Genomic DNA, 27,881 nt, shown 5'->3' on the forward strand with positions numbered 1-27,881 from the left:
CAACAACTAAAAAAAGCCTATCTGTCTCTTTATAAGTAATTTTGACTTGATTGCTTACTAGCAATGTTTCAGTTTAGTTTTGTAACTTCTCTGAGCTTTGCTTTCCCTATCTGTAAAATAGAGAGATGTGCTTTGGAGGGATTTTGGTATATAGTGTTTAGTAGGTGCTCAATAAATAGTACCACATCTTAATGCTGTTAGGGTTGGTGAATGAAGGAACAAATTCGGAGTTTAGATCTGAGCTTCTGTCTTCTCTTCTGTCCACCTTTCTTGTGCATCTACTAGGTCCCAAGCACTATGCTGGGTGTGGGTGAGGGTAAGAAGGACATAGTTGTAAACTTAGAGGACTCACAGTCCTGTCTCTTCTTGTTCAAAGTTGGGCTTAATATCTATTTCCTAGTATGATTGTAACTTTCAGAGTTTCTGTTCATATGAAGAAGATCCCTACCTAACTTGGCTTTATAAGCCAGAACCAGAATGTTAATGGCCTGCTCACTGTCCATGTGTCTCTGTCTCCTCACTTGGAGAAGCTCCTTTTATTCCTGATGTGTAGGAAAGTGTGATCCATGGAATGCAATTGGCTTTACAGTTGTGGGGGAAGATGATGGAGGTTCACATATGATAGTGGGTGTTCGGGTATGGGTGGGCTGGGCTGGGGTGTGGGGCCATAAGTTTGATCACTTGGGTCCCTGCTTTAGAGGGACCTGGGTGTGATGATCCTGAAAATGTTCTGAGTTGTCATACCTCCTCTAACTCCTTTAGTTTCTGCAAGGCAGTGGTCTCCAGGTCAGGATGTAGTGTTAGGTTTTTCATGCTATAAATGTAGTAAGGGAATCATGCCGAGGTTGACTGTTAGGAAATCTTTTATATGCTATTGAGTTAGAGCCCACTGCTCCAAAAGAAATTTTACGTAAGTGAAGTCATTCTAAAAGCCATCAAATGCACGTTTGCTCCCAACTATCCACAGTTGGAAGGTTAGGTAGTGTGGCAAGTATTCTCAAGCAGGGCAGAGAGAAGGGCTGCTGTGATCAGGGTCCCAGAGCAACATTTCCTTCCACTCCAGCACTGCTGCTACTGGACTCTCATTTAATCAGGGATTTTATTGGTGATTTTTGCTTTTCCAGAATGCTCATTTCCAACTGTGGAGAAAATCAACAAATACTAGCTGCCATTCATTGCAGGCTTTCCAGTGGTAGCATCAGTAATAATAACAATAGAAGCCAACTTTTCTTAGCATTTACTGCATTCCCAGCACTTACCTGTCCTCCCAATAGCCTTTGGCAGTAGAGCTGGAGGTCACAGCCAGCAGACTGGTTGTGGGGTATGCACTCCTAAGCACTGTGTCTCTTGTATCATGGAGCAGACATTTTGTTTTATATGGAAGGCATATTTAATCCTTGAGAAAATTCGAAGGGGCAGAGATTTTGTTGTCTCATTTTTCTGATGACATAACAGTTGTCCAGAGAATACAGGTAGCTATTGCTTGAGTTCATTAACTACACATCTTCTCTCTCACCTTCTTCTCTGCTGATGAAGCCCCAGCCTGATCAGGCAGCAGATAGTCATGCCTTGGCCTGAGGATGGGTGATCTAGCCCAGCCAGGTTAATAATCCCATACTGGTCCAAGGATTGTCAGAGACCAGTTTTTAACCACTGGGATATGAGAGGATATCTGCTAAGGATGCTTTATCTTCATGAATAACAAATGAAGCTTCTTGGGGAAATAGCCTTTTCCCCCTTTCCTGTCTTCTTGCTGTCCCGAGCATAGATGCGACATCTAGCATTGCAACAGCCATATTGTGATTCTGCAGCAATAAATGATAAGCCTTGAAATCAGTCTGCTAAGAAGGCTGCATGATAAGACGGAAGGGCTGGGATCACTGAATGCACCTGAACCTACCTCCTAACCAAAAGTTATATGAGAAAAATCTGACCCCCTTTTACTTATTTATGCCCACATGTGAACTGGGACTTCGGTTACTTGTATCTTTGACATTCCTAACTGACACAGTTACTAAGGGACAAAAATTCAGATTCAAACCCAAGCCTCCAGATGTGACTCATTGTTGAAGGTCGAATTGTGTTTCCCCAAAAGATGCATCGAAGTCTTAACCCCTGGTACCTGTGAATGTAGCTTTAGTTGGAAATAAGTTTTGTGCAGATGTAAGCAAGTTAAGATGAGGTATACTGAATTGGGATGAACCCTAGAGCCTGTGACTAGTGTCCTTATAAGGAGAGATTTGAAGACACAGAGGAGGCACAGAGAAGGCTATTGTGAAGATCAAGACAGAAAATGGAGTTAGGCACCATAAGTCAGGGAAAGCCAAGGATTGCTGGCAACCACCTGATGTTAGAAGAATCGAGGATGTGTTCTTCTCTAGAAACTTTGGCTCTGCTAACATCTTGATTTTGGACTTCTGGCCTGCCAAATGGTGAGGGAATAAATTCCTGTTGTTTTAAGGTATGCGGTTTGTTGTTATTTGTTACCACAAGTCCTAGGTAGCTAATACATCAATGAAACCATATAACCTCTTGGCTATGTTTGGTCACTCTTCTTCTGTGATGTAGGTATCCCCAACTTTCATGTACTGGGACAAAATACATTTGTCTATATGGAATGATTTTTTTAGTACTGAGTGTGAATTCATCTGCTTTGGATTGAAAAAAAAAGTGAAAACAGCAAACAACTAACCTATCGCTTCTTTCTCCTTTATCTCCTTCTGGTCGACAGCATCCTGGGAAAAGGCGGCAAACTTTGAGTGTAATGTGCGCTGTGTTGCTCAGGGAAGGTCCTCTGGAAAATATGGTGCATGAGCTTCTATCCTGAAGATAGTTCACTTTGGTGATGAAACTTATGGGCTAGAAGGTGAAACACACACTTTGAGGTGGACCTCAGTGAAACTTTTCCAGACAAGCTGAGAGCAAAGGAAGACTAGTATTTAGGATTTTATTCTCAAAACAAACCAGGTTGTCAGAGTCCCTGTACGATCTCTGGGTAGCAGCTTCTGTGATCTGCCTTTTCCTGAGTAGGAAAACCTGTAGGCTGATGAAGGAATGTATTTCAAGTCGACTCCCAGGTCAGCCTCATGGTATGTCAGGTTGATTAATTTGTACCTGGTTTTGGTGTTTTGTTTTGCTTTTTGCTTGGAAATTGTATAAATTATTTTAGTGAAGAACCTATTCTTATTCTTGAACTCACTCTGAAGACAAAACAAACAAACAAACAAACAAAAACACACGTGTCATAATACTTGTTTTTTTGGGCCAGCTTGTGTTTTTTGGTACAGCCAGGAAGGTGCAAATGTTTCCAGTCCTTCTAAGACAAAGGCAGGGAATCTATCCGAGTGCAGAACTGCTCTGCCAGTGTCTCTTTCTTAGAATGAAGAGTCATTTCTTAAAATGCTATTTTGCTTTTTATTCTCTTCTCCGGAAGGAATATCCCCCGTGTGCATGGGAGCAGGAGGGGAATGGAGAGTTACCAGGGGAAAGGAGCTGCATAATTGTTAGATCTATCTTAATCCTTTCATGACAAACTTTTCCTCAGAGCTGCTTATAATTGTGAGTCTGAGGATAAATTCACAGGTTCACCCACTGCAAGCTTTGATGCTTTTGCATCAGGAATGGGCCGACTTTTTCTCAGGTGAGAGTGAAGTCCTGCTGTTCAAGCCACCTATAATGTGGGCAGTAGCAATTGCTGTTTCTAAGTTTCTGAGGTTCTTTCCTAGGAGCTGAATAGGGCCTTGTCCTGGTGGTAGCCATTTTGCTTTTGGACATAAATTCTTTGTAGCTTAATATATCTGTTCCTAGAGGTACAACAGCAAAGTATCACAAACTGGGTGGTATTGGTACTATGGATTGTCCCACCATTCTGGAGGCTGACAGTCTGAAATCAAGATGCTGGCAGGGTTAATTTGTCCTTAGTGCTGTGAAGGAGACATAGCTCCTGACTTTCTCCTAGCTGCTCGCGGTTTACTGGCAACCTTCGGCATTCCTTGGCTTGTGGCAGCATCACTCCAGTATTCATGTGGTGTTCTCCCTGCATGTATGTCTTTATGTCCAAATTTCCCCTGTTTATAAGGAAACCAGTCATACTGGGTTAGTGGCCCAGCCCTCCTTACTGACCTCATCTTAACTAATTACATGTACAATGACCCTATTTCTAAATAAGGTCACATTCTGAGGTACTACGGGTTAGAATTTCAACATGTACATTGTGAGGGGATACAGTTGAATCTATAATAGTGTAGAATTTTCTTTTGGGTATCTGTCACACACCAAGATATTTATCCCTACTTGACCAGCCACAAAAATAAATAAATAAATAAATAAAGGCAATCAGAATTTACTCTACCTCTGCTCCATGTCATGTCTACTACTTTCTTGATTGTTAAAAATTACAAAATAATGTCTGCTTTGGTTAACAAATCAGTTAGTTTAGTATGTAAAGAAGTTAGTAATCTTGTGCCTTTCCCCATTCCCAATTCTACCCATGAAGGAAACCCATATTATCTATCTAGTGGTTATTTTTCTACTTTACAATGTTTCATGGGTATCTTTTCTGGTTAATATATATGTAGCTCCATCTCCTTCCTTTTAGTACCTGTGTCGAGTTTTGTGGTGGAGCTGGATTGTAATTTATTTACTCATTCTCCCATTTCCCCATGAGGGAGTATTTGGGTTGCATTAATGTTCTGTTTTTTTTTTCCTTGTAATTAATACTGCTATAGTTTTTTGTGTATGTCCTGACCTACTGGTGCCTGTATTAATTTAGGCTGAACTGCCACAGTTGATATGGCTGAATCAAAGAGTATGCATGTTTTAAATTTTAGCAGCTGTCAGTGAGGGCTTTTATTAAGAGTTATGCTTTTCGATCAGAAATATATATGATTTTGACAAAGGGTGCAGAGAAGATAGTTCACTAGTGTCTTAGTTTGCTTGGGCTGCTATAACAAATTCCTTAGACTGGGTAGCTTATAAGTTACAGACATTTATTTCTTATGGTTCTGAAAGCTGGAAGTCTAAGATCAAGATGTCAGCAGATTCAGTGTCTGGGAAAGGCTTGTTTCTGGTTCATAGAAATGGTGCCTTAATGCTGTGTCCTCACATGAGGTAAGGGCTGGATGAGCTCCCTTAGGCCCATTTTGTAAGGGCACTAATCCCGTTCATGAAGGCTCCACTCCCATGACCTCCCAAAGGCTTCATCTCCTCATACTGTTACCTTGGGCATTAGGAGTCTCACATGAGTCTGGAGGGGAACATAAACATTCAGACCATAGCAACTGGAGAAAGGATAACAGTGTTTTCAACAAATGATGCTGGAACGATTAGATATTCATATGCAAAATGACAGTGGCAACATCAACAAGCCCAGGTACTTCAATCCATTCGTCATGCCATTTGCAAAAATTAACTCGAAATCGGTCATAGACCTAAATGTGAAACCTAAAGTTATAAAACTTCTAGACACAAGCAGCAGAAAATCTCTGTGATTTTGTGTGTATCTATGTAAACATCACTGTACTCGGTGGTGAACATATTCACTACTCTCAAAGTTTCTCTTGGTTGGGCAGAGATTCCTTAGAACAATGACAAAAGTATACTCAACAAAGAAAAAATTGGACTTTATCAAAATTAAAAACTTCTGCTCTTTAAAAGATATGGATCAAAGAATGAAAAGGTAAGATACAGGCTGGGAGAAAATACTTGCCACTCGTATATGTATTAAAGGATTTAGACCTAGGATAAATAAACTGTCACAACTCAGTCATAAGAAAGATAATCCAATTTTTAAAAACCAGGAAATGATTTGAACAAAGAAGATCTATAGATGGCACAAAGAGATGTTCAGTGTCATTAGCCATTCGGGAAATGCGAATTAAAATCATAATGAGGTATCACTGCACAACTATTAGAACAACTGAAATTAAAAAAAGACCAAACCTGCAACCATGCTAACTGTTGGTGACAATGTGGAAAAACAGGAACTCCCATATGCTACTGGTGGGAAGGTAAAATGATTTGCGCAGATTAGTAGTTACCTGAGGATGGACTTGGAAGTAGGGGCCTGAAAGAGGACTGGGGTAAGTTTTGGGGGTGATGGATTTGTTCAACATCTTGATTATGTGATGGATTCACAGGTTTCTATGTACGCTGAAAACCAACCAAATTGTGCAGCTTCTTATATGTCAACTATATCTCTACAAAGCTGTTACAAACGTGTACGTGAAATCCTCATTATATGCCAGGCATAGTGCTAGATGTTGGGAGAACTAAACAATATACTGTTTCTGTTCTCATTCCTGAGAATTCTCTGTCATTTTCATTTCCTTTTTACTGGAAATTAAAATTCTAACCCAGAATATAAATAATGGATTCTGTAATTTTTCTTGGCATTCTCTTTTAAAACATTTCTTCGTTTAATTCTTGAAATGGCATTTTTCATCCATCTCAGTTTGCCTAAGGATCTTAGTCAAACTAGTGGTTGAACAAGAGAACAAATCCAGACCAAAGGGTGGAAAGTTCACGCTGCCTTGTTGATTCTTCCTCATTCTGGATGGCCCTGATTCTCGTTCATGCTCCCAGTTCATGCATTTTTCTCCTCTTTCTAGCATGTTGGTGTTCCAGCTGACTCTCCCAGCTGGCTCAGTCCTCTGAGGCCTTTTCCAGCCCTGCCTGTATCGCAGTGTGTGGCTCCAGGCCCCATGGCCAGTAGACTCAGGAGATATTGCTGTTGAAAGGGTAAATTTCTGGGATGTGGCCCCTGTGACTGGCTGGGCTGCCTTCATTTTTTTTCCTCCCTTAACAGAAAGCATAGAGGGAATCAATCATGTAAAACCATTAGTAGGTCTTGATTCTAGTTTGTGGATTAAAGTAATGTGCATAGCAGATGTAGGGTCTGGATTCCTTGGGAGACAATTGTTTTTCTCGGGAATATGGCAACTAAAAACTAGACAGGATAGAATAACTTCAGCAGTGGCCACTGACCCTCAGTAAAAAGCTAATGAGAAACATTCGCAAAATGACTTTAGTAGTTTAAAAACATTTTGCCCCTCAAGGAGGAAAACTTGAGATATTCAACTCAACCTCTTTTAAGGTCAAGGGTAAGGAATATAAGACTTTGTTCATTAGATATGCAAGGAAACGACGTGGCACATCACCCTGTTGAGGTGATGAAGGCATTGTTAATTACCTGGAACAGCAGGTGTAAAACAAGAGGCCCCTGTGAACCTGTACCTGTGGTTATCCTGAGACAGCAAGTAAAATACTAGACTTCTGCTTCTAACTCCATTTTTTGGGGGAAGGAAAGGAATGAAATACATTGAAGTGAGAGACGTCACGTGGACAAGAAAGCCAGGAAGAGGGCACATTGGACAGTCAGAAGGGCAAAGAATGTGCACACAAAGAGGGAGAAATGGTAGGATAGAGGAAGTGACACAAGCAATTAGCACTGTCCCTGGCACCTGTGTAGTCCACAAAAATTATCTCTGAGCTATTGAATGCAGTTGATGGATACTAATATGTTATCACTTCCAGCCAAGACATCGCATGCTCACGCTGCTCAAGAGCGGAATGCTTTGGTGGTTCATCTGACTGAATTGGAAAAACAGTGCCCTTCAGAGGAAGAGCTTGGATCATAAAAGCAAATCTAAAGCCACAGGGGTGAACAGTTTGGGAGATAATGAGAATATTTCTTTAGGTTACAAGTCAGACCGCTTGTAACCCATTCAGACTATTAAACAGTGGAAAGGCCTTGGGATTTTTAATTAGGGACCCATGGATACAAATCTTGGCTGCTTCACTTATTAGGAGTTATCTCAAGGTCTCGGATATGTATTTTGTATTTGTATTTTCTCAACTTAAAAATAAGGATATTATTATAACACTTAGCTCTTGGTTGTCATGAATGTTAATGGGGATGCGGACTACAAAGAGCTTAGCTTAGTATCTGGCACATCTTTGGGAGTCATTTAAGTACTAATATCTTCCACTATTTCAGATCCAAGTGTACCCTAGGAATAAAGGCACAGAACTTTAGGACCATGAGGATAACAGAGGTTTGCTGTTTCCCAAAGTGTGTTCCATGAATTCAGTCAGTTAGTTGCTCATGAGTCTTGCCACGGAAGTTTCAGCCTTTAAATAATTTGGGGAAGCATTAGGTGAAACAAAGTCAGGCTGATTACTTAGTGCAGGACTTCTTGTAGCATTTACTATGCCATTGCCCTGGGAGTTTCCAGGTGGAGGAAGAAGACAGCTTTAGCTCCTTTGTAAAGAAGTGCTCCATTGTCCAGGGTGCTTCAATACTTGAACTCCTTTAGGGTGACTAACTGGGGGCCTGAGGTTTGGCTCCAGCTTGCAGAAATATTTCCTTTGGCTCCTTCAGTATATAAAATCTTTACAAATTCATTTCCAGGATTTAAAAATTAGAGGAATTTATAAGAAAATCTGGGCGTCTTAATTCTTTTGAAAAATGCCAGATCGCGGAGGGCCTAAATTTTCAAATAGTGACCACTGGGCAGCTGCCGTTCTATCTGGATGAGACATGCCTCCTGCTGGTCCTGGGCTTTCCTTTTTGAATCCCACTGAGTCACACAGCCTGCTGCGCCCTGTGGATAATTGAACGGGGACACCAATCTAGTTCAGCTCCTTCATTTGGCCAATGTAAAAGCTGCCTCTCAAGTTCGCTAGTGTTGGAATCAGAACCAGGTCCTTGGTCTTCTGACTCTTAAAGGCCAAGGTGATAACTGATTTTACTTGTCTAGCACCATTGTTTGTTCTCCAAGCACAGCTCTGGCAGCCCACTTGCAGGTGCCTGAAGGCCAACTTCTGTCCCCTCTCTTTTGAGAGCCATATGATTGGAGTTTTCATGATTCAAGTGGAGAGCTGTGGTCATCGCTTCTCTCCTGGACAAACTGATGCACAGGAACTAGAAGTGTTGCTGCTTATCCTATTTTCTAATCTAGAGCATCTGGGAGGGGTTCCAGGCACCAGTGGGAGGCTTCTTCTACTTTTAACTAAATGCAGATCACTGTTTCCTACGTATCACATGCCAGGCAACTAAAACTTCTCATTGTTATGATATTGGCTTATCTTGGGGACTTTTACTGCCAAACATTGAGGCAGATTACTTCCAAAAAAGGGGGACATGTAGAGGGTGGAGAAGGATTTTTTAATTTAATGGATTTCAACATATTCTTCACAGATTATCAGCCAATAGAAGAACCATTCAAATGCTGTTTCAGAGAACCCAAACTGAAAAACATCCATAATGGTGGGAATACCTCTATATTTAGAGAATCCCCATTTCCACCAAAAAACAAAGCACTTTGGAGACATTTTATGAGTCATCCTGGGAGCAAACCTCCTGCTGCTTTCCCTTTCTGCCCCAGGTGTTTCACCCATCTACTTAACGCTGCCCACTTTTTGCAGTTACGGGATTGTGATGATTTTTAGCATGAAAGTACTTGGAATTCACTCACACAGTGGCTTGAGCTATAAAACAATGAATTAGACCTCCCACCCTCAACGCATCTACTTGGTTCAAGAAAGGACAGATGCCGTGTGAATCCTGGTCCCCGAGATGTCCATCAGCTGTCTGAGTTTGATGGTGTCTATTATAGATTTCAGACAGTTGTCTATTGCTCTCCTCCATTTGACCCCCTTCCCATAAAAAGTGAACCCTATTGATAACTATTTGGAAAATTGCTGCACACTCTAATCACAATGAGATTTAGTGTGTGTACTCTCTGTCTCTCTCATCTGTTTTTCCTGTTGTACCTTTTGAAACCAGAAATTCATTCGAAATCATTTCTGCTCCATAAGCTTATTATTTCCGCAGTAGCAGAAAACTACTACTGATTCTGCCCACAGAATTTATAAAAGTCCTGGCCAAACTACAAACTCAGAAAATACAGATACACATTAGACCCCTATATAGTTCTGAAAAGATTGGCTTTTGCTTAGTAAGGGAAAAAATTCACATGCTTTTGAAGTACTTGTCAATAAAAGAGAAGCATATCATTTAAACATTCAAACAAGACCAAAATAAAACCCTTTGAACACCAGTCATATAATGAAAGGAGAAATTTAATTGTGCCTGAAAACCTAGATTAGAATTATAACTAAGGTTATAACAGCCTAAAGCTTTTAGGTCTGAGCTTCCTAGCGGCCCAAGGTAAAAGAGAAACATGATTAGTTACATAACCTTCATAAACTAAAAGAAGAATGTATGCCAGCTCACTTGGAACCCCGACATTTTTCTAACTTGCAGCCCCTGGAATTTATCTTGTGGTTCTTTATATGGGTCTTCTAACACAGACTCGGGTAATAGCATTAGTTGTAGATTTTGCCAAAGTTGTCCCTAGAAGTTGAAAAAATAAACAGTTCAATAGGAATGTGAAGACTGTTTACGTAGAAGCAGAAGTGGACATCTGTGTTTTTTTGTTTTTGTTTTTGTTTTTTTGTTCAGCTTCATTTCCCATCTTCTGGTAACAACACTCTGATTTTTCTTTGGGGAACTATTCTATCCCTCTTCCGGTAGGGAGACTCCATTCAATTTTGGAGGTTTTATTTTGTTGTTGTTATTAATAAATGTGCCATTCTTTAGCCAAAGGGACTATATGTGACCCAAACTAGATTGATTAGACACTTTCTCCCAGAAGTTGGAATCCTCAGCAGGGTGACCAAAAGACAAAGCAGTCCGCGATGATAATGCTGTCAACTATTTCCGAAGATGGTCTGTTGTGGTGCTGCACAGACCCTGGGAGTGGCTGTATCCCTCTCCTTTCTGAGCTCACTCCTCTCCCTCTCCTTTCAATTCAGTGTTACTCTAATATTTTCTCTTCATGCTTAAGTGAGCCAGAGTTGGTGTTTATTGCTTGCAACCATAGAACTAAATTATACATAGGTACAATTTCCCTTGAACCAATTAATGTTCAGCCTTAAAATTTTCTTTCACAAAAGGTGATGTGTGGGGCAGAGCAGATGTCTGGGGAAAAGTGAAGGAGCCGTGCTTAAGCTCTCCAAGATACCAGAAACCCATGGATGCACAAGTGTCCTTGTGTATGGTTACCCTTTCTGTATAAAAAGTGTGCATTCTTAACTGAAGGATGGCGAAAGGGTACACATTTTTTCCTTTGGAATTTCTCTTAAGAGAAATACCTTACTTTATTAAGTGACTTTGAACGAAGATATCCTCATTTTGCCATAGTCCTGGCCCACAGCTTCTAGGTTCTGGCCCATCTTTGGAGAAAGGTTTTTTTGGTCTTTGTTGTTTATGAGGGTGTAGTCCTGTTATTGGCATCTGCTATAAATCTTAAGATTTTTATAACTTGGATGTCACTCTCACCTTCCTGCCAAATTGCTGCACTGAAAAAGCAGAGTGTCATTTTAAGTAATGATGCTTTTACTGCATCCAAAGCAAATAAAGTAATTTTGGTACACATTATGAAACGAATGCCTCTTATCTCTGAGCCTGGAGTGAAAATAGTGTCAGGGATGCAAATAGCTGCTTTGTCCAAAATAGTCAAAGAAGACATGGCCTTAGGCTGTCTGAGCTTCATTTCTTAAGAAACATTTGTAGTTGTTGGTTAAAAATGTGAATGGCTCTGTAAGTTCACTCTAGGACAGTGTGGATTCTTTAGCCCAGAAAGTTAAATACCTCCAACTTTGGCAGTCCTGACCTTCTGGGTAGAGAATGTAGTTCCCCAGTTTTTAAGACCTGCTTTGCTACTTTGATTTAACACAGGCAGAAATCTCGAAAACAAAGCCCTCTGGATCCAGGAAAGTTCATCTGGCATTAGTTAGCTTGGCACCCCCTACCCCCTTCCCCACCCACCTCCTTGTCTTTTCTCTAGGAACTTGATGCTTTGTAGGAAATGAATGGCTTTACAAAAGTGCAAATTTGGGGAAGTGTTGTGCAACCAAAGAAAATTCAAATTAGTATTCCCCTTGTGGGAATCTTCTTGGGGAAATTATATTTAAATATTCAGGCCTAGAGTACAGCCAATATCTGTTTTAGGAAGTTGACAGACTGACTGATACAGCTCTGGGGTTTTCTGGAAGTAAGGCAGTCTAGGGAACGAAGAACACAGAGTTTAAAAAACCTGCTAATTTATGTCTCCTTCTACTGTGTTAATGGCAAATAGCTCAGGCTCAATGCTGATGTCTTTACTCCTTGGCCCAGAGAAATGACATTTTTCTTCATAATGTAATTCAATGCCCTTGCTGAACAGGGGCTGGCCCGTGAGATATGTATTTGCTCTGAACTGGAAAGGATGTATGCTGGCATGTCCTAGGAGTAGGCAAGCAGATGATGAGACTTAGAGCGAGTCTTTTGGAAATTAAAATTAATTTGCATTGACAGGGATCCCAACTTTGCAAGTAAGGTGGAATTGCTCTGTTATTTGCGACCACATCTGTGTTTTCTGCCCCCAACTAAAACAAACAAATAAAAAAACAAAAACAACTTTCTTCCCTTCTTGCTTCTCTCGTCCTCCTTTCCCTATAATTATTGGGAGTGAAGTTCCTGAATTTCTTTGAACTCTCTTTCTAACTGCTGAGCCTTTTAGACATTTTTTTTTTATAGCTTTCCCAAGGGGCCATCAACACCTCTCCTTTCTCCCATCTTCCTTTTTCAGTGGCTGTGAGCCCTTGCTGTGTTGGAAGATACAAATGAATTGGACAAAAACAAATTTGGCCGTTGCTTCAAAGCCATTGCTTTCTTTGTGTTTTTTTTTTTTTTTTTCCTCCTTTAAATTTCTTTCTTTTTTTTTTTTTATCTTATGGTTAAGAAACCATTATCTTTGCATTAGATGGCCATCAAAACTTATTTCTTGGGTTATAGATGAAGAGAATGCATGGACTTATTTTGATCCAAGGACTGGAAGAAATTGACATATTGTTGATTTCTTGTAAAGTGCACTAAATGTCTACCTCAGAACTTTAGCAGATGCCTGCTTTTGCTAATTTAAGAAACTGATGCTATTTGTCTTTTTTATTTTAACCATTGGCCCCTACATAGGAAATTTAATTTTGATTTGAAGCTTTTAATGCCTAATGGTAAATATGAAAATGTGTGATAGAGCAAATTATTTTTCATCTCTTGCATTTCTTCGTGTATCTCACACTCAGGGGAATTTTTATGTAGCATAACGATTTCATAAGTGTTAACATTTAAGAAAAATTTCACATTATAAATATGAGCATAAGCTTGCTTTAGAAATTTTAAACTAAGTTTGGCCAAAGTGAAAGGCAAAGTCATGGCTATGTTAAAATTCCCATCCTTGGGGGTTCTGGGTGGCGTACTGACAGTGGAATAGACTCAGATACAGTGCTCTTGGTATTGATTAGTAATTCTTGACCAATGGATCTTGGAACTCAAGAGGACTATGGAATTATTTGCAGGCCACTGTTAACCCTCTGTGCATTATGCATTTCCTATACCCTGAAAAAAAAATACAGTGCCTTGCAAACATGTCAACTACTTTTCAAATCCCATGTGCCTTATTTAAAGAAATACTTATTTGAAATCATTATTGATTCACAGTGGCATTTGGACTTTAAGCACATTTTCAGTCATTGAGCATCAAAGTACTATGTGTGGGTCAGCAACATTTTGGACTTGGAAAGGATTGTGATACTTGAAAGATTTGGGCACTCTTGAATTGATTGATGTAGATTACCGCGGGATAAAAGTACACCAACTGTGATTTGGATATGTTACAGTGCTTCTCCTCATATTCATTTCCCATAGGCTTTACTTTCAGCAAATGTTGACCGACCTTTTGTTTTTTTGTGAGGAGCCAAACTAAGTTTTAAGGTGTATGTAAAGAAGCGGTCCCTGTGCTCAAGAAGGTTTCAATCAGTTAAATGCCAAGTAGATCGATGTTACCGCAGAGGAAACTTTCCATCCTAAGATGCTTAAAAGGGCAAATACGAGGGTCTTTGTAGTTATTCCGTTTTTGCTAGGAAAACAAAAACTTTCCCTCGAGCCCTGCCCAGGAGGATATTAACACCTCAGGGATGAGAACTGTGACATGTGACCAAATAGTTGCTTGGGAAAGAAAATATTTTAACTGGGAACTTTTTTGCCCCCAACCAAATCAGAGTTCTGTTAATAAGGAAAACAAGAAAGCTGGCAATGTCACACCAGCCACCTCTACCACAAGTGCTGAGTTTAAAATAAGGCAGATGTGGAAGATACAATATCCCCAGATGCTGTGAGCTTTTTTATTTTGCTGTTGAACCGTTTTTTATCCCCCTGTGGTGCAATAATGCTGAAAGCAACACAGTCCTCTGATTTGAACAGTCAGTTGATACTGGCTCTGACATGATATCAGATAGTTTTCTAGCTCATCTTTAAATAAAAGCAATTTGTCCAATGGTATTGTTGAAAACTGCCAAGAGTCTTAAGAAAGAAAGGTTCCTTTTGTGATTAAAAAATAAATTGCACCTGAGTACTCAGAAGTTGGGAATTTTTGTTTGTTTGGACAGATGCTGTTTGGATAATTTTTCATCTGGGAAAATATCATTTGGTTTATACCTTTTTTTCCCTTTTATTTCATTTTTTTTTCTGCAGTCTTTTGCACATTGGATGTGAGCAGATTGTAGAGAACAAGGCCAAATGAACTGAAATGTCAGTGATTAGGTGAAACCATTTCCTCCCACTTTGTGTGGTTAGTGCTTATAAAGAAGTACCTTTATCAGATGCTAAGGAGTTGCTTTGATGCTTTGGTTCAAGCTCATAAACCATATTCTTCATCTCTCTCTGTATCCTTCCATACGTTCCAGACCATGTTCCACAGTTGTGTGTTTTGATGATTGATGCCTTTGCTAATATTGTTTCAGAGCTTTGGAATATCCTTTTCTGTCAGTTGCCTGATCTGCTCCATGTATCATACTCCCCTCACAGCAGATGAAGTTGTCCCTCTTCTGCTGAAGTCTTTCCTGGTATCCAGTTGCAATGAGTCATCCCTTCCTCCTGGTTGTCCACAGTTTGGTCTTCTGTTTCAGTTATACCATTTAGCTCATGCTTGTTTTTCTTTTTATTAGAATTATGTGTGGATTTCTATCTTCTAAAAGCCTAGAAGGTGAGGGCTGGGACTTTGTTCATCATCGTGTTCCCCATTGCATATGGAATAACACTTGGAATATAAGGCTGGGGACACCATACACACTCAATGAATATATTTATGTCATGCTTCAATAAACTAATGATAGTTTATAATTTATTTTTTGCCATCTTCCTTAATTTCTGTGGATGGGAAGGAAAGAGATAGAGTGGCATAATAAGGATGCTAGGAGAAGAATTTTACTTTTGTATTGGGAGAGACACTTTTTCTTATATTTATTTTTAGAGCCACATGTTAATGGGAGAAAATGCGCAATTCCGTGTGTATATATTAAACTCTTTGAAATGTGTTCTGGATTTTCTTGACATTTAAATGAAAATATTATACATTGCATGTAGCTTGAACCCAAGTTATTGCCTACTTACTATTAGGGACGTTCTCTTTGTTATATTTAATTTCAGGAATGTAAGAGATGCCAATAGCTGGAGCTATCCATAAATGACAATTAATTTAAAAAATGTAGAATCTGTCTTGTTCAGCGTTGCATCTGTTTTCTGGTGGGCTTTCAGATGGGGGAGAAATTTTTAGGTTGTTTTTCCTTGTATGAAATAAAGTGAACTCCATTTGAGCATCATCAAGAAAGCCAGAAGTTTTTAGGATTTCTAAATACATTACCTGTTGTGCTAGAAAGCAAGGAACTGCTCAGAAAAAAGTTATTTCAACATGACGCAGAAGCCCCTTGACTTTCATTGGCCAAATTTGGTACACCTCAAAATAAATAACAACTTTTGTGGATTTTAGCCTTTTGAGAAAAATAAGGGTCTATAACAAATAGAACACCAAAAACAGCCAACGACCAGCCAAACTAAAGTTCATACTAATATAAATTGATTTAAACAAATAAACAAATAAATAGGTTAGAAAGGTAAACTCTTCCTTACAATAAAATATTACCTAATGTATAAAGCAGAGATAATGGAGTTAGAAAATCACCATTTTTTTTCAATTATCATAATAATACTTAAGACAGTCAAGAATCATGAGTGATTATAAAAACTAGTATGTGAGTGTTTGATGTGGGACAGGTTATTTATAGAATCTCAAAGTATCTCCCGACACACTGTCAGTTGACAACAGAAAAATGGTAACTTTCCACTAGAAAAGTTCAATGGAAGACATTAACTTAGACAAAGAATCAAAATCAGCATCATCCATAATGGGGGCAAATCATGATAGTGTGCCTCCTGATACAATGCACTGAGAAGGATCACTTGTATCATATTTCTGTCCCAGGACCATGTGTTCTCTAAAATAACTGTCTACTGCTCTTCAAAAATATCAATACCATGAAAGAGAAAGAAAGGCTGAGAAACTGGTCCAGATTAAATAGACACAGCAATCCAGTGCAGTACATGGTCTTGAATTTGATCCTGGACCAGGAAAAACATTTCTATAGATTACTTCACTGAGTTAGTTGGTGACATAATTTGACTATGGTTAGGTAAGAGGATGTTCTTGTTTTTAGGATATAATATGCTGAAATATTTAGGGCTGACGGGGAAATAATGTTTATTTTACTCTCAAATGCATGTGGGTGAAGGAAGGAAAAAGGGAAGGAAAGGAAAGAGGGAGAAGGAACGATGAGGAGGATGAGAAGGAAGAGGAATAGTAAGGAAAGGAGGAGGGAGAAAGTGAATAAGTGAGAATGACAATATGTAATAAAGCCAACGTGATAAGGTGTTGATGGTTGGTAGATCTGAGAAAGCAATTTTATTCTTGCTGTTTTTTGCTAAGTTTGAGGTTATTTCCAAGTAAATTGTTAAAGAAGAAGACATTATGCATGCATGTTCATAAACGTCACTTCTGGTTGTTTTAGGGAACGGTGGTCCCTGAACTGCCCATGCCTGAAGGCAGGGGCTGTTCTCCAGCGCAGAACCTAGCGTCTGGGAAAAGTAGGTATTTTCTAAATATTCGTTGGATATTTGCGTGGACCCCAAGGCCCTGAATTCCTTTGAGCTGTAAAATATTTACCTTCCAACAATTGCAAATACCAGTTGTAAAGAGATATTTTGCTATTTCCAAGTTCACTTGCACTAGTCATATAACACAAGTTAGTTGTAGCTTCTGGGATGTAAGCAGGGATATCTTAGAGGCAGAATGCCTGCATCTCTGCACTCTTCTTCCTGTAATCTGGCAGGAATATAAATGTAATGGTTGTCTGAGAGGCCCTTTTAAGCCACACTGGGGAAGCCATGTGCTAAGAACTTTAGAACGAAAAGGTGTGTGAGTCCTGGAGTTGCCATGCTAGTCTTGGGCCTCTCACCTCAAGCTTCTTTCTGTGTGAAACGTAAATGTCTATCTCCTTTAAACCATTGTTCTTTTGCTTTTTCCTTCATTTGCAGTTGAAGCTAATCCTAAGTGATACACCATGCTTTCTAGAAATTATCACTGTTAAGTTTTTGTTTCTCTGTGAAGCTTTGTATTCGGTTTGCCCCATACGGACATTAAGATAGAAGTGCTCTGATTTTATTTGTTTATTTTCCCTGTTTTTCCCCAGTAGAATTTTTCTTATTTTGATGTGGATTCCATTTCTGTACTTGAGCTGGTGGGTCAGTGTCTGTGGCTTTGGGTATTTTTACTGCTGAGGCTACCTTCTTTTTATTTTTTTTCTGTCCTGGTAAACCTTCTCCATTTTGCAAATTGCTAAACTGGTCTGAAAAGATTGTGAGAACTGGCTTTCCTAGGTGATTTCTTGTCCTGACCAACCCAGCTGGAGACCAGATATGCAGAGGTAAGCACTTAGAATAATCGGAAAATAGGAAATTTTAACTATTTCCTGTTGCCAGAAACATTTTACTTCAGTCGAAGGAGGTTTTTATAGTGCTGGTTCTGCCTGGTGAGTTTTGTCGAGCAAATCTTTGTACTTTTTGGAATCCAGTCATGTTTTTATTTGTTCTGTGGACAGTTCTTCCTCTGCAACTATTTATTGTTACTCAGGTTTGTGGCATAGTCAGTCTCACAGATAATAATGGGTGTGTGTGCCCACAGCTCAGCATGAATAGAGTGATTGACTTCCAGCTTGTTTATCGTTAGACTGGTATGTAAGCAAGGAAGCTTACCTCCTCAATTATGTGTATGTGTGTTTCTGTGTAGTGAAATATAGGAACTTGAAAATGGACCTTGTAGGGATATGCATGATATTCCATTATTTCCTTTAAAGCAATTATTTTTCAAATGTTACGTGAATGAGGATGGTATTTACTTGCATAATTCCGTAGTTATGTTATTTCATGACCTGAACGCCAGCAGCTCTGCAGTTTGAAGCTTGATTTCCTTCTGATAGGCTGGCTGTATTGGTTCCCTGGCTAATATGAATTTTAGAGATAATTGATAATTACCTAAATGTAAAGGATTGCATTTGGAACTGCTGTGGGTGAGGTCTTCCAACTTTTTAAACTCTAGCTAGTCCAGACAGGAATCAGTGATTACTATTACATTTTGCAAATTCTATTTTTATTTCAACAGAAAAAGAGAAGAAATAACTTTTATTTGTTCAGGCTTACTAAAGAAGTCCTTGTCACAGTTTGGTCTGTAAAACAAAACAAACAGAACACCAAAAACAGCCAACGACCAGCTAAACTAAAGCCAAAATGAAGGAGGCAGAATAAAACTTAAATATTCCCCTGGCCAAAATGAACGTGGTATAATGGGAACAGGGTAGGACTAGGAACTGAGAAATTTTCATGGAAGTGTTAGTCCTAGTAAGTACTGTCTTTATAACTTTGGGCAAATTACATAAACTTCTGAGCCTCAATTTCCCCATTCAGTAAAATGAGTCTCATAAAATCTACCTCACTGACTTCTTCTGAGTGTGAAATGAGGTCATATATGTAAAGTGTTTCATAAACTGTACAATAGGTTCACGTATTTTTTAGCAGTCTGCTAATCAAAGGCATGGCATAGCTGCCCCAGGCCCTCAATGCTGATTTTCTTGGTAAGCAGCACTGTAATTTGGACTCTAAGTAATAGTAACTGTTAAGAATTTGTCAGAATTTTTAATGTAATGCGCACAAATTGATTCTGATTAAAACAAGTGGCATCTTCATACCTTTGAGATTATGGTTTTTGTTAGTAAAGGCTGATGAGAGGGAAAGTAGGCAAGGCAATACAAGTTGCCTTTCTCGCCTGACCTTGGGAATGAGGAGTAAGAAATACTTGAGCTTGTATTGACCACTGCATCTTTTACCAGGAGGCTTGGAGTGTTGCAAGAAACATCATTTTCAACTTGTTTGGGAGTAGGGAGGCATATGGCCAAGAGACAAGCTTTATGAAGTCATGTGCTCCAAAGGGAAAACAGAAAAAGGGGAGTGCAAGAGACTTAGTCATGCAGAAGCGTTTCACACAACAGGTGGGCTTTTAAGAGTGTTGTCAAGGAGAAGATGCAAATGCCTTAATTAGTTTGGACAGCTCTTTTAAGTGTAAAGAAAAACATGTCTACTGGTGGAGTTGGGCTTTGCAACACAGCAGACCTGTGTGTGGGATTTGGATCTTAGGCAACTGAAATGCAAGTAACACTCTCTATTACCTGAAGCTTCTGCTTATGGAGTTTTGAAGTTCTCCAGGATGGTTTTCCTATTTCTCTGAGCACTAAAGTGGCTAATGCCATGGCAGATGTCATACCTAATGCTGCAGAAGCAGAGCATAAGGTAGGGAGGATTTTATAGGAACTTTCTGATGGGAATCCAGAGAGCAAAGCCTGGGACATGAAGCTCTCAATAAGGAAGTGAGAAAGGAAGAGTCCATGGTTTTACTTTTAAAAAAGTAGAAAATTGCTTTTGCAGATTAGACAATATGCGAGGATTGTATCAATAAAAGAAATGTCTTGTGTTTGTAATAAATACATTATTTGGGGGGCTACAAAATAAAATCCCCAAAGAGGGGAAGATAATTAATTTTCTTATGAGAGGTTACCTAATTTTGATTGCGTTAAAATGAAGAAAAATTAAAGAATTCTAAAGAATTGAATCTCTCTCTCTCTGTCTTGTTTTCTTTCTCTCTCTCTTTCTAAAATGAAGTGGTTGGCAGAGTTGGAATTTTGGAAAATAGGGTCATGAGTATTTGTTGAGGAAAACAGTCATGCTTAGTAGCTTTGAGGGGACTCCCTATAGACAGACTTGATTCCTAGGTCCAGTTTTGACAGCTGGTTGCAGTTGTTTGGATGATGATAAGAATCAGGAATACTTGGTTCTGTATTTGGAAAAAGTGATGCCAGACTGCTTAAAAATGTGACTGGAAAAAGGCTACTGAGTATGGGGTTCTATGGACTGTGCTGACTGCTTTAACATGGGATCCTGGTTTGTCTGTCTCACCTTAAAATCCCAGGTCTCATTGAAACAGTGATTAAATGAGGTTGCATGAGTTTTCTGTTGAGAACTAAAAAATAACATATTTTGTTTATACAATGCTGATTTTTGCTTTATTCTTATGTTTATATTAGAAATGAGTAATTTAGTCCCAGAGAAATTACACGTGGGGAGTTCTGCCAAGACCCAGTGCCAAACGTGAATTTTGTGATGAAAGTATCCAATATTAACCTTTGGTTGACAACAACCAAGTTAAGATTATTTTTTTTAACTTTAGATAATCTGAAAAGAAAGCATTATAACCAAAATGTATGAGCTAGGAAAAGCTGAGTTACTAAAATGGGCTTTGAATGGTGTAGACGTGACCTTGATTGTGTAAAAATAAAAGATTTTCATTTCTCTTGGTATCGAAGGAATGGAGATAAAGATGATTGAGATTAATACTAAGCCTCTTTGTTTTATTTGATTAGTTCCCTTGGGTGGTGGGATTTACTGTGAGGCAGATATTTTGTTCTGTTCTTATTTTTCATCTTTGGGCTTAATATTCAAATGTCACGTATCTATTGAATGTTAGCTACAGAAAAAAATTTTTAAAGGTGATACTCATTTATTAATTCAACAAATATTTCTTGAGCACCTACTCTGATCCAGATCCTATACCAGGCATTGTCACTGTCTCCTGGGAGCACACAGTCTTCAGGATGCAATAGACCTATGGATAAGTAATTACAGCACTGTGCAATCAGTGCTATAATAAAGGCAGAATGGAGAATTATGAACCTTGTGCTAGACAGGAACCCTTCACAAAGAAGGTGATGTAACCTATTTAAGGATTGATATGGTTTGGCTCTGTCCCCACCCAAATTTCATCTTGAGTTATAGCTCCCACAATTCTCATGTGTGGTGGGAGGAACCTAGTGAGAGATAATTGAATTATGGAGGTGGGTCTCTTCCATGCTGTTCTCATGAGAGTGAATAAATCTCACAAGTTCTGGTGGCTTTAAAATGGTAGTTTCCCTGTATAAGCTCCCTCCTTGCCTGCTGACATCCATGAAAGATTAACTTGCTCCTTCTCGCCTTCCATCATGATTGTGAGACCTTCCTGTGGAACTGTTCATCCATTAAATCTCTTTCTTTTGTATATTGCCCAGTTTCAGGTGTGTCTTTATCAGCAATGTGAGAATGGACTAGTATAAGGATGAATAGGCATTTAGTAGGAAGAGAAGATTACCCTAGGCTCAGGGAAGACCCTGCACAGAGCTATGAACTCAGGCTGTTCCAGACAAGAGTGAGCCGAAGGGTCGGAGGAGGACCGGGGTGAGAGCATGAAAGCACAACTGGGCTTACAGCACAACATTTTATAGGCTGCTTCTGAGCATGGAGTTCATTTTTTTAGGCAGTGGGAAACTACTGGGGGCTTATGGGTGACAAAGGACTCAGATTCATTTTAGGATGATTCTGCTGGTGGTATAAAACATGTATTTACAAGCAGGGAAAGTTTTAAGGAGGCTGTTGGAAATGGTATAGGCAAAAGGGGATAAAGATATCATCTAAAGCAGTGACTTTGGGGTTGAGGAGATGGCAGAGGTTTTGAGTGAGGGTGAAGAGGCAGAATGTGTTGACAGCTGATTAGAGAGGACAGGAAGTGTAGAGGAGGGTCCTGAGGTTCCTAGTGTAGGCAGCTGAGTGGAACATGAGGCCAGATATGGAGTCAGCCCGTTTTACCAGTAGAAGGAGCAGATTTCAGGTGGCAGTGGGATAGGGTGGGTGCAGAATCACGGGTTTTTCTTTTGGACCTATAACTATTTTAGCTTGTGGACATGCAGTTCTTGTTATGTGGAATGAGCTGAGTCATAGCAAGTGCTGTGAGTTTTGATTTTAGCTGGCCTCTAATTAGGTAGAACAGAAAAAACTCTGTGTTAGTTGTTGGATTAAATATTTTTCCACCTCATGATGTAGAGGTAGAGATCTCCACCTTTAAAAATAGCTGTTTACTAGTCAGACATCATGACTCCCACCTGTAATCTCAGCTACTTGGAAGGTCAAGGCTGGGGTATCACTTCAGGTCAGGACCCTGAGTCTAGCCTGGGTGAAATAGTGATGTCGTGAGACCCCCTTCTCAAAAACAGAAACATTGAGTGATAGCTCTGTACCTGATACTGTGCTAAAGAGGTACCTGTTGTTATAGTATTTTACAAGAAAGAAAAAAGGTACTTATAGAGGTTAACTAATTCATCAAAAATGGTAACAATGGGAGCAAGTCCATTCTGTATTATATGCAAGCATTTTGTTATATTTGATTTTTGATAAAAGGTAACTTTTGTAAGAAAGTAGGTGAAAAAACTGAAAAGATTCTATTTTAACTTCAGCAGAGAAGTGGTTAAGTGCTTTGCTTCTTATTTGGTGATTTAGGTTGGTTATTATGACTTTTCTGCCCATATGGTGAAAATAAAGCTTGATTTACACATGCTGTGAATTTGTACTACCTAATAACTCACCAACTTTTCAGTAAAAGATATACTTTGAGTAGCTTTCAGAATTATAAAAGAAGAGTTGGACCTCTTAAAAACCTATACTCACATAAAGAATACTTTTTCATTCTGTTTTTTTTTTTTGTTCAACACTTATTTCTGTGGCTAGAATAATAGCATTTTGTAGGCTTTTCTGGGTAAAATAAATTTTCCTGTTGGACTGAGGGCAAAATGGAAACAGACCTAGCCTACCAAAGTGTAAAAGTCAAGCCTCCACATGTTAAAGCTGATTAGCCAGTAACTAACTGCTAATTTAACTGCTTTTTTAAAAAATACAAATCAACGGTCCTGTTATTGCAGAAAGATAACACAATACAGAGTCCTAAAATATGTCATCCAGTATGGTCAGTGCAAACTAAAAAAATTCTGGCAGGAAAATGAAACATAAACAAGAGAAAAAGGAGTCAATGAAAATAGATCCTAAGAAGACACAGCTGTGGGAATGGCAAGTACTTTAAAAACAGCTACTATTAATTTGTCAGAGGAACTAAGGATTTTGTCATCAGGAGTGAACAAATGGAAAATCTCAACTGAATAATAAAAAGTCTACAAAAGGACCAAATAGAAACTCTAGAATTGAAAAGTAAGATATCTAAAATAGAAATTTTTGCAATATAGGCCTGACAGCAAATTGAAGAAGAAAGAAGAAAAGGCCAGTGAATGTGAAAATGGATCAATAGATACGACTCCAGTTGAAGAATGTAGAAGAAATAAATAGAATTAACAGAGCCCTATATGGGACACATCAAGCAATATAAGATACATATGATTGCAGTCCCAGAAAGAGACAAGAAAGAGACTGGCATATGAAACAATATTTTAACAAATAATGGATCAAAGATTCCCAAATTTGGTGAAAAATATTAACTTGAAGATTCAAGAAGCTTTGCATACCCTAAGTGGGAGACATACAAAGAAAAGCACACTTGTTTTTTGGCCAAATCATAGTAAAAATGCTGAAAGTCAAAGAAATGAGGTAATCATGACAACAGTGAGAAAAACAATTCATTATATACAGAGCAATGATTAATGTTCACTAACTTATCAGAAATAATGGAAAGCAGAAGGCAGTGGCAATGACTTGTTTTAAGTGGTGAAAGAACAGAACAATCTGTCAACCCAGAACTCTATATCCAGAGGAGATGCACCACAGACATGAAAACAACATGTTTTGCTTACTTAGTTTGAGAACATCTGAGTTACGCAAAGCTAAGCAGATTTCAGTGCTGTATGACTTCTCAGAGAAGTTCTTAAGAAAAGGATGGCACATTCCTTGATATCCAAGTTTTTGTGGACCATAAATAATTGATTCACGGAATGTCTCAGGGGATTCATTTTATTTGTAAAACATTTCTAGAAATACTAAGCTTCAGGAATGGAATTTGATATTTATTCTTCATTATTTTCATGATATTGCCAGGATGATTTTGGAAAATAATTAGCAGTGTATCTGTTTGTGTCTGTAATAATGAAAATGTGGTGTTTTACCTACGTTTACTTTTCTTTATTCTAATAACACTTGCAGAGTTGAATGGCTTTGGGCTGTTGCCAGGTGAAATACTTTCCAGGAGGGCGAAGTGGTTCAGTGTTGCCTTGTTGGACTATTTAGATATAGATGAAAATAGAACTCCCACCTAGAGTTTTCAATGCATATTTTATGAGTATAATAGTGCCAAGAATATAGGTTGAGTTGGATTACAATAAAATCATTATATTTTATGTCTCTGTCTTGGATTTATGTGTACTCTTAATGTGTAGTTTAAACATGAAGTGTTACAAATTAATGCTACCAAAAGCAAGTTGTAAAAGTAGTCCAGAATTACATTGTAAATGACTTAAGCCATCTAATTAAAATAAAATTTCAATGTCTTGAAATAATTTAGTGAAGGATTAGTGACTTAAATTTCACTGCTGCTGAACATGACCTTCTCTTTGAATGTATTAGAAAATGGAGCTTAAAAGATCATCATTCGAAAGGTTTATTGTGAAATTTTTTTGTCTTCATCCCCTATTCTTAAATCCAGTCATATCTCCCTAGATGTCTAGCATAGTTCCTTTCCACAGCAGAGCTTGAAATCTCTACATAGCCAACATTGAGGCTCCCAGGCTCCCACCACATTAGTGTTGATTGACACAGGGAGTAGTGCTTTGTCTTCTTGTCTGTGACTGTAAAGGGCAAAGTGGACATTCCTCTCTTGGTGTTTTTCCCTCACTCATTTCCTCCAGGAATTTGTGAGTCTCTGTCTCTTTTCCCTCTCAACCAAAGACTTCCAACCAACGACTATAAACTTCTTCTACAGCAGTGGTTCTCTAATTGGTCCTCAGATCTTCAGCATCTGTCACTTGGAAACTTGTTATAAATTCAATTTCTTAGCCCCTCCCACCAGCTTACTAAATCTGAAACTCTGGGAGTGCAGCCCAGCAATCTGTGCTTTAACAAGCTTTCCCAGAGATTCCGAGGCTCTGTGAAGTTTGAGAACTTGTTCTCTATAGTAAGAAAAAACTTTTGAATTATCTTTTTCATCTTTTTGTTTGACAACAAAGGCAAAGCAGAATTTAAGAGTTCTTGGTGGTAATGGTAGTGTGGTGTTGAGTAAACCACTTTTCAAATTAAATGATGCATTTTAAATCATAACAATAATTAGTAGTGGTATCTTCACAATATTCTTGAGGTCATTACCAATGCTATTGCTGTGTTACTGTAAGGAAACAGATTGAGGGAAGAAGTTGGCCAATGATGCTGCTGGTTTGACCAGTACTAGCCCCCAGGCTGCAGCTCACTTGGTAATGCTCTCTGAGATATCATGTAATGTCTGTCTCCTCTTATCGCTGCTCATATCTTCCCTGTGAGGCCAGAGACTTGTTTCTTTTTAAAAATGCAAGAGGTGGAGTGAAAGTTCATGTCTTTATAGATGAACTCCTGTCTTTTTTACCCATTTGTAGACTATCCCCACTCCCAAACTAATAGCCAAACTACCTTGATCAAGGAGAGGGAATGCTGTACGTTATTCATGGTGCAAACAAATGTTTATGGCCTCTCTTCTTATAAGTACTGTGTGCTAATCGGTTGTGCCACTGGAGCTGCTATGGTCTCTTTCGTTTCAAAAGTTTATCTCTTTCTGGAAGTAATGAATTCACTGGCCAATTTATCTTTGAGCTCTGGCTTGCAGTTTTTGAAAGTTTCCAAGCTCAACTGAGCAATGAGTGGTTTGGCACTTTAAACCGCTAATATAGTATAAAGTTGGATGATTTTGAAAACAATTCATGCTTGAATAAAGTCTTTATCCTACTGAGTTATGGTCCCCCACCCCACCCTTTTAAAAAACTTTACTGAGTGATTAGAGGCAGCCTTTCAAATTCCACTCATGATAATTGAGGGATTTATCTGACCTCCAAGATGTATTTATTTTCTTGACCATCAAGGAAATAACGTTTTAAAGAATTAAGACAATCCATATTAAATGGAGAGAAAGGAACTACCTAAAATGAAAATGTGATCATATTTTAACATAAAAGTGAAAACTTATAGTAATCTTCAGTTACTAATTAGTTTGATGCTAGCTCCACTTTTTCTACCATGTAGATTTCATTTAGGAGAGGAGAGTAAAAGAACATTAATTAAAATTGGAATGATTAATTTCATTGTGTGTCAGTATAAATTAATTTCAGTGTCAGTATAAATTAACTCCAGTGTTAGCAATTCCATAGGCTTCCTTTCCATGGTTTACTACAGTAATTGAAAATTTAATCACTCATTCTGATATCAGAATTCAAAAAAGCATTTATACGTGCTTGTGTGTATGCGATGGGTAAAGGACATGAAAATGTATAGATATTTAAGAAATGTGACTTGTACTCCAATTTTTTATTTATGTTAGGATAGCCTTTGATTTTAAGCAAAATATCTATTTAGAATGTTTCTCCTTCACCCCCTTCTCTAACTAGGTCCCTTTCCTTCTTTCTCTCGTTGCTTACGATTAGAAACAAATGAATAGCTTTGTACAGGCCAGAGATTAAAAGACTTTTTTTTTTCTATGATACAGAGTGATTTTTGTGCAAATAATTGCTATCTCTTTCATCAAAACAGTGTTCTGTCTAGAGAATAATGTTTGTTAGGTCAGTTTGTTGTGGCGGTATTTATAGGGGATATGTTTGAATGAATGAAAATGGTAAGTGGGTATGTTCACATAACATTTGTTTGCTTCTCTCGTCCACCAAGGGAATTCATAACTATAGTGCTCTTTTTATGTGTTGACTGCCTCTTTCTGCAACATTGACAGGTGTTGGTGACTTCATATTTTTTCCTAAGTTCTTGAACATATTCACAGAAAGAATAAAAAGTTTAGTTTGGGTTTCTTTTGTTATTCTCTGGATGCAAAAACATTCCCTGGTTCCTAAAATTGATAATTTTCTTAAATTACTCATGACCTACCATGTAGTTCTGCTGTTTGTTTTAATTTCTTAATATGGGGTAATATTTTACAAGATTTTCAAAATACTTAGATCCTCATCTATATTAGAAGTCAGCGTGTGTGTGTGTGTATGTGTGTGTGTGTGTGTGTGTGTGTGTGTGTGTATGTGTGTAAAGGAGAAGGGAGTAGGCTAGGCCTTGTGGGACACACTACCTGATGTTGTAGTATGAAACAGCTATAAATAATACATGAGCAAGTGGGTGTGGCTGCATTTACATAAACCTTTAATATATAAGAGGTGTTGTGCTGGTTTGGAACTGGGTGTAGTTTATGTATGCTATGATAATTACTGTGGCTTTATCTGTCTTCTGTAATCCACCTTCTTCTTTCTACCTTGAGATAATCAAATGCTTTCTTCCTCTTCCTCCTCCCCCTCCTCTTCCTCTTCTTCTGCTTCTTCCTGCTTCTTTCTTCTTCATTTTTCCTCAAGTTACGTTCTCTACATTT

The 27,881-nt window shown here is 38.6% G+C and overlaps 1 protein-coding gene and 1 long non-coding RNA gene across 2 annotated transcripts in view; both read left to right on the top strand.

Annotated features, from left to right (window-relative positions):
• PID1 (phosphotyrosine interaction domain containing 1) overlaps positions 1-27,881 on the top strand; it is a 244,209-nt gene that overhangs the window by 6,493 nt on the left and 209,835 nt on the right. The window lies entirely within an intron of this gene.
• Positions 599-27,830, top strand: LOC116551697. The gene is made up of 3 exons (XR_004269045.1): positions 599-610; positions 6,027-6,033; positions 20,853-27,830. It is a non-coding gene; the product is annotated as an uncharacterized LOC116551697 (long non-coding RNA).

The sequence above is a fragment of the Sapajus apella genome, unplaced genomic scaffold (genome assembly GCF_009761245.1).
Source record: "Sapajus apella isolate SASKATOON/1434 unplaced genomic scaffold, GSC_monkey_1.0 scaffold10, whole genome shotgun sequence".
NCBI classification, from domain to species: Eukaryota; Metazoa; Chordata; class Mammalia; order Primates; family Cebidae; genus Sapajus; species Sapajus apella.